The following is an 18388-nucleotide window of genomic DNA, read 5'->3' on the forward strand; positions in this document are numbered from 1 at the left end:
TTTAAATACTCTTTTATCAGATATGTCATTTGCAATTATCTCCTCCCATTCCATAGGTTGTCATTTAGTTTTGTTGATTGTTTCCTCCTCCTCTTTTGTTATTTTGATGTAGTCCCAATGTTTATTTTTGCTTTTGTTTCTCTTGCCTCAGAAGACATATTGAGAAAGAAGTTACTATAGCCCATGTCAAAGAAGTTATTGCCTGTGCTCTCTTCTACATTTTTTTTTGGTTTCAGGTCTCACATTTAGGTCCTTAATCCATTTTGAATTTATTTTAGGTCTTTAATCCATTTTGAATTTATTTTTGTGTATGGTGTAATAAAGTGGTTCAGTTTCATTCTTTTGCATGTTGTTGTCCAGTTTCCCCAGCACCATTTGTTGAAGAGACTGTCTTTTTCTCATTGGATATTCTTTCCTGCTTTGTCTAAGATTGATTAATAATACAATTGTGGGTTTTCTCTTCTGTTTTCTTGATCTGTGTATCTATTTTTTTGTCTGCCCTCTACTGTTTTGATTACCACAGCCTTGTAATACAACTTGAAGTCTGGAATTATGATACCTCTGGCTTTGATCTTCTTTTTCAAGATTGCTTTGTTTACTCAGGGTCTTTTGTGGTTCTATACAAATTTTAGGATGACTTGTTCTAGTTCTGTGGAAAATGCTTTGGTATTTTGATGGGGATGGCATTAAATGTATAGATTGCTTTGGGGAGTATGGACATTTAACAGTATTTGTTCCTCCAATCCATGTATGCTGTCTCTCTTTTTAATAAAAAGTGAAAAAGCCACCACTCTACTGCTTAACAAACTACAATGGCATGGGTTGCACACAGAAGACAATTTTAACTCGTTTTACAGCATTTACAGGCCCTCATGATCCGCTCCCTGCCACACTCTCTATAGACAAAAGCCACATTGACCCCCTGCCTCTTCTTTGATAGGCCTGTTCTGGGTCTTGTTGTTCCTTCACCTCTTCTTCAGGTCACTTCATGGCTGGCTGTGTCACATCCTTCAGATCTCAGTAATGTCCCTTCGTCAAGGGGCCTTCTCTGCCCATAAATTAACTAGTTCTCTTCCACCTTCCTCTACCATAACAATCCATTCACCTTGCTCATAGCATTCAATGCAACCTGTACTTATTTTCATTATTTGCGTGTTCTTTATCCAGCTCCTCTGAAGACTATAACCTCCTTGGGGGCAGGGACATTTTTAATCTTGGCCTTTGTTGTATCTGCACTTATCACAGTACTTGGCTAGCAGTGAGTACTAGGTAGCATTTGTTGAACACATACAAAATGAACGAAAAGCAGTACTGAAAGGTGAGCAAGAGCTTGGCTCTAGAATCAGACAGACCATGGTTTGACTTAAGCTTCTGATCTTGGGAGATTTGTGAAGCCTCTGGAAACATGTTTTTTTGTCTTCTGTAAAAGGTAGATAATAGTAGTAGCTACTTCATAGCATTGTTGTGAGGATTAAACGGAGATAAGCTATCTACTAGGCATATTGTAAACACGCAACACATCACAGCTGTTATTATCACCACTGTTGTCATCATTCCCAGGCTGCATTGCAGCTCACTGTGCAGCCTGCGGGTTGACAGCCCTTGGGTCGGATCCTATTCCTGTCCCAACCTGCTCAGGTTGGCAGTGCCAGCTGGGGGAAGACTTGTTGGTGAGCCTGTGGATGGGACAGGCACATGACTGTCATGCCCGTGAGCGTGCTAAAGCCAGGAGCACTTCTCACAGAGCCTCCTTCCCCTTCTCCATTGCCTTTCTCAGCCTTTCTCCCTTCCCACTGTTTGTATTCCTCTTAACCCTGGCTGAATTAAGCCAATCCTTTGCTTAGCTCCCTTTCTGCCACTAGAAAGCATTTTTGGGAGTGTAAAATATTCTGTTTCTTCTGTTAACGATGTATGCTTGGCAGACACAGGTATCTGATGTTACAGTAAGATAGGTTAACCAGGCTTCTGAGGAAACAGTGGCTTGTATAGCCCAGAACTGATAACCTCTGTTTTCTCTTCTTCCTGGGTCACAGGAAACACTGACTACTCCACCCTTCCCAGTGGTTACAGGCAGAAAACACTGATGTGGATTAACATGTAGGGTATATGCAGAAGACAGATGGAAAAGAAAATGCAGATAGGGAATGATCTATTTTCGTTGGTGGAAAAGCATTGGGAATTGGAAAATGGGAAAGGGAGGGTAGGAAGCCTTGATTGCCTTATGTTTAATAAGGAGAGAGGGTAGAGGCGTTTGCTTTTCTAGGGATCAGCTGGAGAAGACTTCCTGGAAAAGTACCGAATTATCCAGGCTCACATCTGCCAATTCTTAAAGACTCCTGCTTGCAGCCTTTCTGAGCTAACTTGTAGTTTTCTGAGCATTTTGTCTAAACTGTGTGATGCTGTCCTCTCTTCCAGGAATGGCTTTTTATTCCTTGCTCCCTTAATGGCCTCCAGAACTCCTGCCCCTCGTAACTGTTCCACTGCAGATTTCAGTACCCAGCACTGTGCCTGAGACAGTATAGGCATCTCATAAATGTTTGTTGAATGAATGGTGACTATTCAGAAGCTTTTTGATGCATATAAAGATTGTAAAGTGGCGAAAAAGGTCAATGTTCAGTGCATACAATGGTTGCCCTACAATGTGGCTGAGTCTTGGGAAATAATTATCCCCGAAGGTGATATACGTTAATGAAGGAAAAATGTCAAAAGAAAGGCTGTGGTCTTGGAGGACAGTTGCACCCCAGATGACAGAGGGGAGCTTGAACTGGCAGAGGCTTGGGTGGGTGGAGACTGGAAGTGGTGCCTGCACAAGAGTCTGGCAGAGGGTACGTGCCTGGGGCTGACCCTGGGCCCTCTCCAACTAGCTGTCTGCCACGGAGGGTGTCTGTGACAGCTCGGAAGATGGGACACCTTGTTCTAACTGGTCCCCCTGGAGAAGCTGAGTTTTTGTGATTGGCACAAAGTCCCAAGCTAGTGTTGGCCCTGGAGGGGCCTGTAAAGAAACCCTTGCCCCTCCGAGGGTCACCACCTGAATCCCTCCCTGGATAACAACGCTTATCTCTCTCTTTTTTTCGTTGTTGAGGGACAGAAGCCTACTTGGCAGGTGAAGGGAAAGGGAAAGATTTTTCATGTTGAGTTAGAATTCATACCTTTGACAAATCCTCTTAACTCTCATCCTTCCTTGATGGTTAAATGAAGTGTCATGTGGGCTCTCTCTTCGAAAAGAGCACAGATTGTCATCTTTCCTGAGATGGTTTCAGTGAGGCTAGGCTTGACTTTTTTTATTTTTTGTTAAAGTTTTATTCATTTAAATAACCTCTACAGCCAACATGGGGCTTGAACTCATGACCCTGAGATCAAGAGTCCCAAGCTCCTTCAACTCAACCAGCCAAGTGCCCCAGAGGCTAAGTTTGACTTTAAAGAGATATACTTCATGTCTCTTACAACCATCCATTATGATGTGATTCTAGGATTTAAAATTTACATATACTGAATATTCATATATGCAATCAGCTTTGATTATTCTGGGGCAGAGTGTGTATATTGATTGGGTTAGTGGCCCATTCACAATCACTTTTGATTTCAAGTTCTTGTTAAGATAATCACAGACTCTGCTTAATTAATTCCTTTGTTGAAATTATTACTGTCGGTGTTTATTCCTACATGGGAGTTAATGCAAGGATGCTTTTCTCATGCAAAGCAGTGCTTTCCCCCATCCTTTCTCTGATTGCCATTTCAGGAAGAAAGAAGGCATATAAGACCTGTATGTCTCAGTCTAACAGGGATGCTGTTTGTGAGAGGCACACGATGCAGTGGAAAGCAGACAGATGAGGTGTCGTCGTTTAACAAATATTTATTGAGTGCAACTAATCCAGTACTGAGCTATGTGTGCTGAATTCAAATCCTAGCTCTGTCACTTACTAGCTCTAGGACCTAGGGTGACAAACTATCTCAGTTTCCCCAGGACTGTCAGGAAAACTGGAATAGTTACTTGCTACGTCACTTGCCTTTATCTGTAAAATCAGGAAATTGATTCTTTTTTATATCATGAGTCTAGTGTGAGGCTCAAATGAGATAATGTGAAAGAACACTGTAAGTTGTGAACTGCCATATGAATATAAAGTACCATTTGCTTTTTTAACCCGAGGTATGTGTAGTGAAGGGCTTGGATCTAGAACTGGAGTTTTACTCTGGGGCTCAGGCAGGTATTGAGGGGTGGGGGAACCCCTGACTCATCAGCTACTGGGATACATTTCCATCTGACCACAAAGTTTGGTGCCCAAGGGTGCTGGCAATATTACATCAGAGTCCTGCAGGTAAATTGTAGAGAGGTCCAAAGAAAGAGGTAATGGGCTTCTGTGTGTTCTCAAGGGCATCTATCTGCAGGTAGGTGTCAGGGCAACCGCTATAGGGCTACGAGTCTGGGAATCTCCGTGGTAGGGCATTAGTAAGAGCAGCCCAGGTGGTCCAATAGAGGGACCTGGGGTGCTGGGTAGGTACCTACAACATGAACGGGGTTGAAATAGGGCCAAAATGGCACCAAAGCAACGCCCTGTTATCAGACAAGACTAAAGGTTGGAGATGGACACTTAGGATGACTCAAAGGCTGGGCCACAGAACATCAGACTGGAGCTGGAAGTAGGAAGAAAATTCTGGGGAAGGAATGGAGGTAGAAAAGAGGACTTTGCAGCTCTGCTGGGGCAGATCTCTGCATGGATTTACTTTTTTTTTTTTTTTTGTAAACAGTCTCCTCATTACCTTTCTGCTTAGTTTTTCTGGTGTTTCATACATTTTCATAAGTGCTTATCATGTGCCAGATCTTGGGCATGTTCACAAACACCTGTCACATGCTGTATCATGGTAGCGTGTTCTTGTGAGGCAGGTATCATTTCCTCCGTTCTACAGACAGGGAAATGAGGCTCAGAGAGATCAGCTAACTAGCGTCAGTATATACTCATAGAGTTAGGATTTGAACTCCATTCTCCTTTACTCAAAAGCCTGTAATTCCATTCTTGGATCCAGCTTCTGGATTTGAGCCCTCAAAGACTTAGTTCCTGCATCACTCTTTCAGTGTCTTAGCTCTTCAGCACCTTGGGTTACTGGTTTTTCTTACGAGCATATATTGTCTTCTTCCTTTTCCTAGCCCACCATGACTGAACTTTTTCACTTGGATCCAAATCATCATCAGATCAGAATGGACTTTTAATTAGTGCCACTCATGGTACTGGTCTGTAAACTGCTGGTTTCAGGTCCACAAAGATAAGGCACTTGAGCCAGAATGGAAAACGTAAAACAACTACCTCACCAAACACACTTGTTTCCCTTTAAAGCAAGGCTTTCTTGATGAAGGAAGAACTGCCTTGGGTTTACTTTCTAGCAAAAGTTCTTATCTCATAGTGGATCGCTAAAAACAGGTGGAAGACTGACTCTCATCCAGACAGTGGCACTGGTCCAAGTACAGCACTTTGAAGAACATCACCTACGTTACCATCACGTCTCCTCCCTCACGGCTGTCAACTCTGGATTGTTGCAACAGTCTCTTGGATGGTCTCCCCGCTTGTAGCTGTTTTCTCCCATGCATTCTCCACTCCTGTGCCAGAGAAATCTTCTTATTTATTTACTTTTGAGAGAGAGTACAAGTGGGGGGGGGGGGGCAGAGAGAGAGGGAAAGAAAGAATCCCAAGCAAGCTCTGCACAGCCAGCGCAGAACCCGATGTGGGGCTCCAGCCCAGGAACTGTTGAGACCATGATCCAAGCCGGAATCAGATGCTTAACCGACTGAATCACCCAGGCACTCCAGAGAAATCTTTCTAACTTGTAAATCTGTTTGCGACGTTACCCTCCATAAAACCCTTCAATGATTCCCACTGTCTCTTGATAAAGCCCAAGCTTCACGTGGGACCCGAGGCTCTTTGTGACCTTGCTCCGTGTACCCTCACCAGCTTTCCTGCCTGCTGCTTAGGTCCCAGTTTGACAGAATTATATGTAGTTCTCCAAATAGGCCGCATGCTCACTTCACGATTTTGTACATGCTATTCTGTCAGCCCCTGTTGATCTCCTTTCCCTCATTAGCCTGTCTCACGTGCACACACTGTCTCTGCGTGGTCAAAAGCCACAACAGCCACATGGAACTTCACAGAGCATATGGGAATAGAGAGATTTTGTTTCAATTTTAGGATTTGACCAGGAGGAGAGGAACAGGGAAGGCTAGACTGGGAGTATGCAGGATGACTTAGGGAGAAATTCTAGAAGGCTGCTGCTGAACAGGAAGTGGTAATGACCTGCCAGTGAAGCAAGGAAATGCTACAGTAAGATTTCCAACAAAACCAGGTGGGTACTCACTGGCAGTAAGTCACAGGTAGAGGGATTAATTTTTTCAAAAAAGGGGATGCAGTATAGTAAACAAAGACAGTTCCTACAGAGAAGTTCCCTTGGGATGTGCTGGAAGTGGCCAAGCAGCTCGTAAGAAAGACTTCTCTCCTTTGGCTGTCAAAGCACCCATGACTCTGAATAGCTTCCAAGCATGATGGTTAGGCAAGGAATGGCTGCTGTTATCTTGGCAGAATGGTGGTGAGCTTGGCAAGCTGGTGGCGGAAGCAGTTAAACTTTATCCATTCTGTCCTCCCACACACTCAGCGTGGAGGCTGTGGACGGCGAGGATGTCAGAGGCTGAAGAAATATCCAGCAGCCCAGGGGGAGAGTCTCTGGGTCTTTTCCCTTATCCGGGACAGGCAAGGCAGACCGAGGGTCACAGCTCCTGCCTGGCCTCTGGTAGCCTCTGATAAGCAAAACCTTCAGCGGGAAGGGATCATTCTCCCTTTTGTCACCTACGCAGATAGAGTAAAGTGTGTGCCCTTTTCCCACTTCTGGGAGGCTAAGATTTATTGAAATCTGCAAATTGCCTCCTTCAAGAAAACATTATATAAAAGGATTAGCTTCCTGGCAGGTGTTTAGTCTGATGCGGGTTCTCAAAAGACATGAATGGGAATTTGTCCATTTTGTGTTATCCAAATGCTCTACAAAGATTAACTCATTCATCCTCATTGCCTGCTTGTGAGGGTTGTTATCCCTTTTTTTCAGCTGTGGAATTGAGACAAAGTGCTGCGCTGAGCGGCCTAGCCCGAGGCTACGCAGCTGGTGGATGGAGCCACCAGGCGCTGTGCTGGCAGGCCTCACAGGCAGGCTTCCTCTCTGAGGTAAGGGCAAGCCTTGGGCCTCTGTCGAGGTAGCTGGCACAGCCTGCAGTGAGCTGCTAGGAGCCCGGAGCCTCAGGAAGACAAAAAGCCGAAACACACTAATGGCGGGTGCCAATCAACGAGAATGTGTGATAATGCAGACAGCAGCTGGGTTGAAGTTTGCCTTCCAGAGTTCTGTGATAGCCATGAAGGGACGGTCAGATTAATAGTGCTAGTGACATTGTTAAGCAGTCTGTAGGTGAGGTGTGTGCATGGCTACAGCTCTGTGATGACTTCTACACCATTGCTTTGCATTTGTACGGTGCTTTCCGGTTCTTTTTTTTTTTATTTTTAAAAAATGTTTATTTTTGAGACAGAGAGAGTGAGTGCATGAGCAAGGGAGGGGCAGAGAGAGAGAGGGAGACAGAGAATCCAAAGCAGGCTCTATGCTGTCAGCACAGAGCCCGATGTGGGGCTCAAACTCAAGAACTGTGAGATCATGACCTGAGCCGAAACAATGAGTCAAACGCTTAACCGATTGAGCCACCCAGGTGCTCCAGTGCTTTCCAATTCTGAAAGCACCCTCACACGTACAATTATTTCCTCACAATTGTTCTTTGAAATAAGTAAGTAAATATTACAGGTTCAATTGTGTTCCCCACAAAATTTATACAGTGAAGCCTTAATTCCCTCAGAGGTATTCCCATACCTCAGAATGTGACTGTATGTGGAGGCAGGACCTTTAAAGAGGGTCGTGATCCAATCCAACCAGTGTTCTTATAAGAGGAGGAAATGTGGACACAGGAGGAGACAGCAGGGGGAAGCACATAGAGGGAAGGACGCAGGGAGAAGGTGGCTGTCTGCAAGCCAAGGAGAGAGGCCTGGGAAGAAACCAGATCCGCTCACTCCTTGATCTTAAACCTCCAGCCTCCAGAAGTGTGGAAAAGGTAAGTCACCCAGTCTGTGGTATTTTGTTATGGCAGCTGTAGCAATCTAATACAGTAGACTATTTTGGAATATCCTTAAACATTTTAGAAGTACTCATTCCCAATCAGAAAATGGCCATATTCATCAGAGGACTTTCACACTGTCTCAATAATAACATTAGAAATGGATCACACTGAGCTTTCACTGTGTGCCAGGCATTGTTGTAAATGTCTTACTTCATTGCATCCACCATTATTTACTTGGGGGGGGGGAGGGAGGAGGAACAGTTTTTCCTTCCAGTAAAATTCTGCTTAATAAATGCAGAAGGAATGAGAGAAATAGAAGATTGCCATTGGGCAAACACCGCAATAATAATTGTTGCAGATGAGACCCAGTGATGGACACTCCAATTAGTGGGTGAGAGTATGATGAGAAACGGGGTGCTTGCATAGCCTCAGAGTATCTCCCCACAAGAAATTTATTAATTACAAAGGGAATAATAGTCACTTTACGGTGGAGAAGCCCCCCGGACACCACCTAATCCAAGTTACCAAGGTTAACCTCACCAATAGTCAGACATGTAGACATCATGTACCCCCAGCTATGATGCACTAAGAGGGCAGAGCATCTCATCTGGGTATCCTTGCCAAAAATGCATAACCTCCATCAACTCATGAGAAAACATGAGGGACATTTTGTAAACAACTGGCCTGCCTTTCCAGAAGTATCACAGACTGGAGGAGATGAAGAAGACATGACACTTAAATGCAGTATAAGATCCTGGGCCAGAAAAGAGAAATTGGTGGCAAAACAGATGGAATTCAAATAAGGTCTGTAGGTGTAGTTAATAGTATCACACTGATGTCAATTCCTGGCTTTGATCTTTGGACTATGTTTATGTAAGATGTTAACATCAGAAGAAGCCGAGTGAAGGGTGTGTAGAAATACTCTACAAAGTTTTCAGCTTTTCTGTAATTTTAAAGTTATTTCAAACTAAAATTAAAAAAAAAATCTTCTCAAATAGGTGCTATGATTATCCTATTATTAGTAGGCGAAATAACTTGCTCAGTCACCCAGCTTGTTAAGGGTGAGGCGATGATATGTATCCAGGCTGTCTCATTCCAGAGCTTATCTTAAATCCTGAAATATATCCTCTTAGCACCTCAGGGAGACAATGGAGTCTTATCTTAGTTTTAATTTTTCATATACTTGTATCAAAAATTATATATTTTTAGTGATATTCTATAGAATACTTTTTTCTTTTTTTTAAGGACTTATAATCCTTTTTTTTTAAATGTTTATTTTTGAGAGACAGCAAGCAGGGGAGGGGCAGAGAGGAAGGGAGATACAGAATTTAAAGCAGGCTCCAGGCTCTGAGCTGTCAGCACAGAGCTAGACATGGGGCTTGAACTCATGGACTGTGAGATCATGACTTGAGCCAAAGTCAGATGCTCAACTGACTGAGCCACCTAGGCACCCCTACAATACTTTTTTCTAAACCATTCTGCCTCTCGTTCCTCCCCATTAAGGAGATTTTGGCATAATTTTTAAGTTGGAAGAAATCAAAAGCTGGGGAGGGCACTGTACAAAATACCATTACATACATGAAGAAGAGGCCGACTCCTCAGAGAATTTACAAATAGCTGAGGCCTATGAAAGATAGACAAATCTATGGAGCAGAAAACAAGCACCAACCAAGTAGTATAGGCCCTGTGGGCCATTGGAGGACAGAAGGGAGAGAAAATGCACTTAAGCCTGATATGACTGAAAAAGGAGGAGGTGACATTTAATCTGGGCCTTCAAGAATGAGAAGGTTTGGGGGTGCCTGGCTAGCTCAGCCAGTTAAGCGCTTAAGTGTCAGACTTTGGCTCAGGTCATGATCTCACGGTTTGTGAGTTCAAGCCCGCATGGGGCTCTGTGCTGACAGCTCAGAGCCTGGAACCCGACTGGGAATCTGTATCACCTGCTCTCTGTCCCTCTCCCACTCACACTCTATCTCTCTCCATCAAAAATAAGTAAACATTAACAATTTTTTTTTTAAAAGGACACATCTCGGAAAAGAACATTACAGATAGAAGGGTGATATAAGAAAAGATAGGTGGAGGTGAGAGAGCTCAAGATTGTTGAGTAGACCAGTTAGATTGCAATTGTGGAGTTACTGCATATTTAAGAAAGACATTTTAGCAGAGATCTCAATCTCAAATGCCTTCAGGGGCCATGCAGAAATATGGAGGAAACTTGAATATCTTTAATAAGATATTAAAGAGTGGTGCGGCATCTGGAAAACTGGAGAGAGCCTGTTCCACCTAAAGTCATTGTGGATGAAGACAAAACAGCACAACCAAACAAACACTGACCTAGGCAAACACATTGCTGCTGACTAGATTCTGCCCAAGGGCTGCTGGTTTCAGCCTACTTTTTGACACCAGCGAAAGCATTCTTGGCTGTTACAATAGAGAGCATAGCTTATCAAGACAATGACGAATTGTTTGGAATTTGCACTAATAATTCTTTCTGGGTCTCAAGACTGTGTAACCAGGTGGGGCAGTTGTGTAATAATTGTTTCACGAAGAGCTCTGTAGACCTACTGCTTTATTGTTGTTGGGACACTACTGCCACCTAGTGGTCATTAGGGCTGTGTCAGCATCGACAAAAACCTTACAGAGTTGCTTTCTATATATGGTGCTTTTATCTTCAAAATGTTTGTCTTGTGACTCATGCTACAAAATACCCAAATAAACTACATAATCCTTTATATTGTGTGGTTGCTAATAAGGTGATTTTTCACAGATGGTAAGGGTTATTGTTATATTTTCAATACTGTGACAGTGAGGGCTGTGCTTATTTATTTGGTGTCCGGTCAATAATCTTTCTGTGCCCCTGGTGTGTGCTTGTATTAATTGTATCTTTTTGGCATGGTCGTAGGAACTCAGCAAGTATCTGAGATGCTACATAGAAGGGATTAAATGTCTGAGGATGCATAAAAAACAAAACAAAACACTGAAGGAAGAATCAGGAGATTTAGGTTAATTTGCAGCTGTGTGACTTTGAGCAAGTTACTTGGCCTCTCTAGGCATCAATTCTGGCTGTTAAGGAATGTGGGGTTGACGGGTGCCTGGCTGGCTCACTTGAAAGAGCGTGCAACTCTTGATCTTGGAGTCGAGAATTTGAGCCTCATGTTGGGTGCAGAGATTACTTAAATAAGTAAATAAACTTTAAAAAGTAAATAAACTTAAAAAAAAAAAAAAGAAAAAATGTAGGGTTGAAAAAGTTTAGCAGGTCTCCAGCCAGATCCCATGAGGCATCCTCTGAGGAACTTCATGGGATTAAAAATTCTAATGGTTCTTTGTCCAGGGGTGGAGGTGTAGGCTAAGGGGGGGGGGGGGCGCAAGGTGAAGCCCAGACTGCTCCAATCAGAATAGTTCTACTACAAAAAATTAATTGCAAAAAAAAAAATTAATATTGGATAGGTGATGCATGCCCATGATTCAAAATTCAAGAGGTACAAAACAGTATGTGGTGACTAGTCTTTTTACTAACCTGTCTCCAGTTCTCTACCTTAAAGGAAACCAATGTCACAATCTCTGGTCTGTTGTCCAGAGATAGACTACCCCCTCCTCCCACCATTGTCCCATCTCCTTTCTTTTATTAACACAAGTAGCAACATAGCATACACACTGTTCCACAGTGCCTTTTTTTTTTCTTTTTATTTGAGAGAGAGAGAGAGAGAGAGAGAGAGAGGAGAAAGCACAAGCAGGGGAGAGGGACAGAGAGAGAGACAGAGAGGGAATCTTAAGCAGGTTCCATGCTCAGTAAGAAGCTGGATGCAGGGCTCAACCCCACGACCCTGGGATCATGATCTGAGCTGAAATCAAGAGTCAGATGCTCAACCGACTGAACCACCCAGGTGCCCCCCTAGTGCCTCTTTTAAAATCTGTTTTATGTTGGAATTTCGTTGAAATTTCACTTAGATTTCATTATACTGAGATTATCTACCTAGGAAATATTTGACGAGCTCATCTATAAATCTTCCTTTTCACCAGGGCATTTCATGACTCTTAAACCTACATTTTGATTTGATCAGAAAAGAAATGACTCATGGACTTGGGGCTCTGTGGAGACAAGCACCCTTTGAACCTGCTCATGGTGTCAGGCTTCTGGGAGACAGGAAGAAAACAATCTGTTGGAGAACGCCTTGGTCAGTGCTTTCAGCTTTAGGCCATGTGGCTGCTGTAAACCATAATGGTGATCTACAGTTAGCAAAGTGTAGGGGGAGCACAGTGAAGAAACTGCTCAGGTACTGGGAATATCAACAGTAAACGGGATTTGAAGAACTGGGAAGGACAGAGCAAGAGAGTGAGGACTGGTCAGTGTAGAAATCTCTTTAGGTTTTACGTTAACTGGAGATAGGCTCCTTATTTCAACGATCCCCTATTAGATTTTTGTTTCCTATTTCAACTGGATCAGATTTTTTCAGACAGTGGCTCTTAGCCCTACCTGCTGTTAGAATCATTTGGGAGCTTTCAGAAACTTCCACGGTCAGGGCCCCACCAGCAGGGATCCTGATATAATTTGCCTGGGCGTGGGACCCAGTGCCTGGAGTTTTGGGAAAGCTTCCCAGATGATTCTAGAGGCAGCCAGGTGACAGGAGAGCTGTAGATTATCAGTGAGTGGCCAGTGATGCAGTGCCTTCCTCCTCCAACAGGTGGTTGTTCTGGGCAAATGGCCAGATTCCTTCTCAAAATCCTTTAAGCTAGCCTTGCCTTCTTCCACTCTTTCTATTGCATTGTCACTGACTTGTTGCCTCTTTTGACATTCTTCAGTCTTCTGAGCATATAAAACCCCTTCAGGTAGTTCAAACTAGAAATGATCAAATCCTACCTTTTCCAGTTCTGCTCGCCTTCAACTGCTGAAAACTTTACTTGAGCTCTCTGGCCCATCAAATTCTAGGTCAGTGGTTCTTGGACCAGAACATCAGCACTAAATAGGAAAATCCTTAGAAAATCAAATTCTGCAGCCCACCCTATACCTACTGAATCCGAAATTCTGGGGTTGGGGCCAAGCAATTTGTGTTTTGATAAAACTTCTAGATTATTCTGGTGTATCCCAAGTTTGAGAGCCACTGTCCTGAGGCCACTTCTGCCCAGGACAGGGCATTGCTTTGGTAGCCTTAGACCACGAGCTGTGGCATTCAGAATGCATTGTGCAGCAAGGGGTGCTCTATCCTGAGCCCTTGGTGTGCGTCTTGGGTGCCCACAGGCTGAGCCAGCTGCGGTCTCCCTCCAATACCCTCATCACTTCCATCTCTTCTTGGTGCTGGAGAATAGACTCAGCTTCTCAATTTCTCTGCCTTGTACCTCAGCACTTTACCATGCTGGGCTTTTCCCAAACCACCCCTGCCACCTCATCCCCTGGGACTCTTGACCCTGGGAGAGACCTTTGTAAATCCCCTGAGGCAGAAACAGATTTTTTTAAGGGGTCTTCCTGGCAGAGTTTATCTTTATACCCCGAAACCTCAGATGAGGCCACCCAGCAGGAACAAGTCTCCGCCGTTGTGGGTCTGCCGATGACTCATTTTGTGCTCTGAAGCCTGATTTCTTACCTAATTGGTGTTTACTTTTTCTCTGCCGAAACACAATCATATCAGATGTGATTAGTCAAGTGAGGGGGACTGATTTGTGTTTCAGCGACCCTGGAACTTGGGCATCCCAGGGAGTGCCATCCTTCAACGTACTCATGTCAGGAAGGTACCCATTTATTCCAACGAGGCCGTCATTGTGCAGAACATGACTGGGCGTGCTCTTCTGGGTCCCTGCTGCAACCCCATGTCTGATATTTATGGCCCCCCATCGTCGGGTTTCATCTTCTACCGCCGTCTCCCAAGTGCCCGTTGCTGCAACCACAGAACTGTTTGCTGTTGCTTGAACTCACCCTGCACTTTCACATGGCTGTGACTTTGTTGTTCTTACTCAGTTTGGAATGTTCCTTTCGTTCCTTTCTTTGCTTATTGATGCCATTCATCCCCTAACTGCTGGCAAAACCGCTCCTTTTCCTATGAAGCCTTTCCCTGCTCTTCAAACCAGGATGGCTTGCCCTCTTCTCACACATCATGGTATTTCACTTTTGCGGGTATTAAACATGATTCGCTTGAGTACATACTGCCTTAAAATGCAAGCTTACTGGTGTCAGGGACCACGGGAAGAATCCAGTGCCCCCTGTAGCAGCTGAAGAAGTAAGAAATCAACAGCTCTCTGTAAAGAGTCTCCAAAAGGAAAGGCAGGAGAAAAGCAATCTATTTACTGTCATAAATATGGCATTGTACCCAGTCTAATCACATACCTTAGTCACTAGAGCTGTGACTAAAGTCACAAAACACTTTTAGCCGTTTCACGCAATCATCCACCTCAAAGGATAAAGATTGGACAAAACTTAGGAATAATACAGGATGCCTGAGCACCTGTATCTAGCTAGTATGAAGGACATACTACAAATTTGAAGCAGTAGTGATACTACTTAGAAACTACACTGAAGGGGAAAGCATTCCTGTCGTTTGTTACAAGCACTTCCTTTTGCAGGAAGCATGCCGCCTGTGATTGTAACGCTCTGGGTCTTTGCAAGGGCTTTGAGTTCCTGAGGGATGGAGAAATGTTACAAAGTTTAGCACCATCCCAGAAAAGAAGTACAAATGACCCCAGGTTTCCCCACATTAGTGAGTTTCTGTGGTTTCAATTTTTTGTTTTTACCACCCAAAGGAGAAATCGGATGAGCCCAGTCACTGAAGTAGCTCTGGGAAATGCAATTCAGTAGCCAATTTATGCTTCAGTGGGAGTGGAGCACATACCCAATACCACACTTGGGATTCTTCCCTGCAGTATTTGGTCTCTTCCTTTTTTGTGGGTCATCTTTCACTAATGATTCGGGAGTGCATTTGCATTCCCCTCTGACTCTTCCCAGAATCTAAACTGGTCTTGAGTCATACTTGATGTGCTCACATTTCCAGCTATCTTGCCGTACCACACCATAAGACTTGCCATTCTGCCATGGTAAAGAATCCCCCTGACGACTGCGGTATCCTACATCCTGATCCTCTAACCCTTCTGCCCAGGTTGTGACTCACTGTTTCCCGACTTGGTGTCCTCCCCCTCCTTCCCCTATTGCATACAAAGACAAAATCGCCTGCCTTTATTGGAATGTTTCAGTCTCTCTCCCCCAGTTCCAGGACTCATTCAAAATGTACTTCTTCCAGCAACATTCCTTTGAGAAATTCTAGCCCATTGGATCAATCTTTGTTTTACACTGTCTGAGAATTTATGCATTCAATTTAGAAACTCTATGATACAATTTCTTTTGTTGTAATCATTCTGAAGCTATTTTGTCTTATCGGATGTATTACATCAGGTAAAGAGACGAATTAAGATCTGATTCTTGGTGCCTTGTAGAACTCCACATCTACACTCCATCTGCCATGCTGAAGTAACAAATCTCTTGGGTTCAGGATCATCAAGAAAGAGGGACTAGAGGTTGACATTATTTTTAAGACGAGGTAACCTTTTGAAAGGTGAGCTTCCTCTAAATTTAGGAAGGATGGTTTAGTGGTAGACTATTCCAAGAGTGTCAGGGACCTCCATCACAGCACCCCTGGGATTAATAGGGCCACTGACAGGGACAAGTGGAAGCCAGGGTGGCCAAACACTAAAAGTGGTGACCTTGGGGCACATAGCAGAAGACCTCAGCCTAAGCTTGTTTTAGAGGGAGTGGAGCAGATTTAATTTGATTTAGATACAGGAAAAACAAACAAATAAATCCAACAATGTGATATTTCTTGCATGTGAGTATAGTGGAATAATTATTCATGCATGCTACATATAAGGTCCTTGAGAATGAGAAACTTACCTTCTCATTCTGCCTACGTTACAGTGATCTGTGAGTGATGGACTGACTCACTAGCTTGCGCTTATTTATGGGAACTAGCACATCAGTATCTGTGTATAATTGCCATCAGTTCAGATTGGTGATTCGAAGTTAGATAGTAGGGGGAAAAAAAGAAGTTTCCTTTGAAAATCATATATATTTTTTCAACCCATCACACCAAACCCCAAGCCACACTTGAGTTTTCACAATATTTGATCTCTTCTAAATTCATAAGCTCAGGGTGCTGCCTCAGTTGTCTGGTGAATCAGGTATCCGCCAACAAATATTTAGGGAGCATCTAGAAGTTTCAGAGATGGGTCTAGGTTTCCTTATGGAGCTTTCATTCTACTAGGGGGAGAGAGACCAACAAGAAAAATAAATCCAAACCAAAAAACCCTACAGAACCCCCACCCCCAAATCATAATGAGAAAATTATATGGCAATACATGCCACATGGGGAAGGTGTGGGGTTTGAGAATGCTGGGTGGGGGTTTAAGTGAGGTGATTTGTTAGTATAAGAAGTTGACATCTGAACAGAGACCCAGGGTTGCTGAGGCAGTTAGTCCTGTGGATTTCTGGGGGAAAGAGAGTTCCAAAATGAGGGACAAGCCAGTGCAAAGACCAGAAATGAGAGCATGTTCAGTATGTTCCAGAAACATCAAAGAGACCAGCATGGCTGGCACAGAGTGAGCAAGAGTGAGAGTGATGGAGAGGAGGTGGGAAGGCCTAATCATGTCAACACTGTGGGCTCTTGTAAGGACTTGGGCTTTCTTCTAAGAGACATGAGGACCTACTGAGGAGTTTTGAACTGAAAAGTGACATGATTGATCTGATCGATATTTGAAAGGATCAATTTGACTGCTGTGTTGAGACTAGGCTGGTGGAGGGGTGAGTGCAGGCGGGAAGCAAGGCGGGAGGCATAGAGACCAGTTAGAGGCCTACAGCAATTGGGGTGCCTGGGTGGCTTAGCGGGTTAAGCATTCAAATTTTGATTTGGGCTCGGGTCACGATCTCCCGGTTCATGAGTTTGAGTCCTGCACCAGGCTCCATGGTGACAGTGCGGAGCCTGCTTGGGATTCTCACTCTCTCTGCTCCCTACACCCCTCCTCAGAAAACAAATAAATAAACTTGAAAAAAAAGCCTACAGCAGTAAATCTAGACTGATAGTGATTTGGACCATGGTGATGACAGTGCAGATAATGGTGAGAAGTTCTAAGTTTCTGGATACATTTTAAAAGTGGAGTCAATGGGGTTTCCAGTCAGATCAGATGTGGGATGTAAGAGAAAGAAAGTAATGAAGGATGAACCCAATTTCATGGACCAAATAAATAGAAGGGTGGAGTGGTCTTCAGCTGAGATGAAGAAGTCTGTGGGAACAGCAGGTTTGCTGGGAGTGGGTAGGTGGCGGCAGGTTGGAATTTCATGAGTTCAGAATTGGTTATATGATGTTTTCAATGTTCCGCTAATTCTAGATAGTTTTGTGATCCTTGTTTGCCTACATTCATACAAACGTCATAAAAATCCATGAAATCCCAAGCGCGTGCCACATTTCGAGCCCTTTAGGCAGCCTCAGGGAAGTCCCCTGGCACACACTGCCACATGGGTACCCTGGCCAATGGGATCCTCTGAGTGAGCACCTTTGAGATCCCAGGTGCAAGAATTCTCTCTAGTGGGGGCAGTCTTCGTTGGGTAGGTACTAACCCATTCATGTTCTCTCCCATGCAGAAATCTGATGCTAGACAGAAGGGCAGGCAGGAGGCATGGAACAAGAGAAGCAGGGGAAACACAGAGGAGGAGAGAGAAGCTTGTTCCTACAAATGGCAGAGTCTACCAGAGGGAGAACCAGACTTACCTACTTCTGAGGGAGAGAAGACTGAGCAGGCCACCAGGATTTCTTTTGAACTCCAAACCAGCAAGGAACCTTTACTGATTTACTTTTGGGTCCCTCATGGTGTTTTACTCTGCAGTGCTGAGATACTTTCTTGCTTTCCTTTGTATATTTACAGTATTAAAATCAAACACTTGCAGTAGCCTACGATGTGGCTTATTTGCTATGGGAAAGCACCTTAATGATACATTATGATGTTGCGATCTCGTATGTGTTAAGATGATCTGGGAAATGAAACAGAGATGGTAGAGAGAGTTTAACCTTTGCTTTCCAAAGAGAATAAGCATAAGCCACAAGTGTAAGGATTATAAAGTAATACACTTGATTAATTGTTTCATAGTACCCTTATCCACAAATATTCACTCAATTCCACATGTAAGGCACTGTCCTAAGTCCTGGGGAGAAGCCAGACATGGCCCTATCACATACATCTTGATGTGTCTCGATGTTTTCATCCCTTTAAGTGAGATTTTCTTGTCTCTTTTTC

At 43.8% G+C, this 18388-nt stretch overlaps 1 long non-coding RNA gene across 1 annotated transcript; it reads left to right on the forward strand.

Annotated features, from left to right (window-relative positions):
* Window positions 1-5149: 5149 nt before the first annotated feature.
* LOC123379717 lies at window positions 5150-18043 on the forward strand. Its single transcript, XR_006584593.1, has 2 exons — window positions 5150-7196; window positions 17739-18043. It is a non-coding gene; the product is annotated as an uncharacterized LOC123379717 (long non-coding RNA).
* The last annotated feature ends 345 nt before the right edge of the window (window positions 18044-18388 follow it).

Source organism: Felis catus, chromosome C1, assembly GCF_018350175.1.
Source record: "Felis catus isolate Fca126 chromosome C1, F.catus_Fca126_mat1.0, whole genome shotgun sequence".
In the NCBI taxonomy this organism is placed as follows: Eukaryota; Metazoa; Chordata; class Mammalia; order Carnivora; family Felidae; genus Felis; species Felis catus.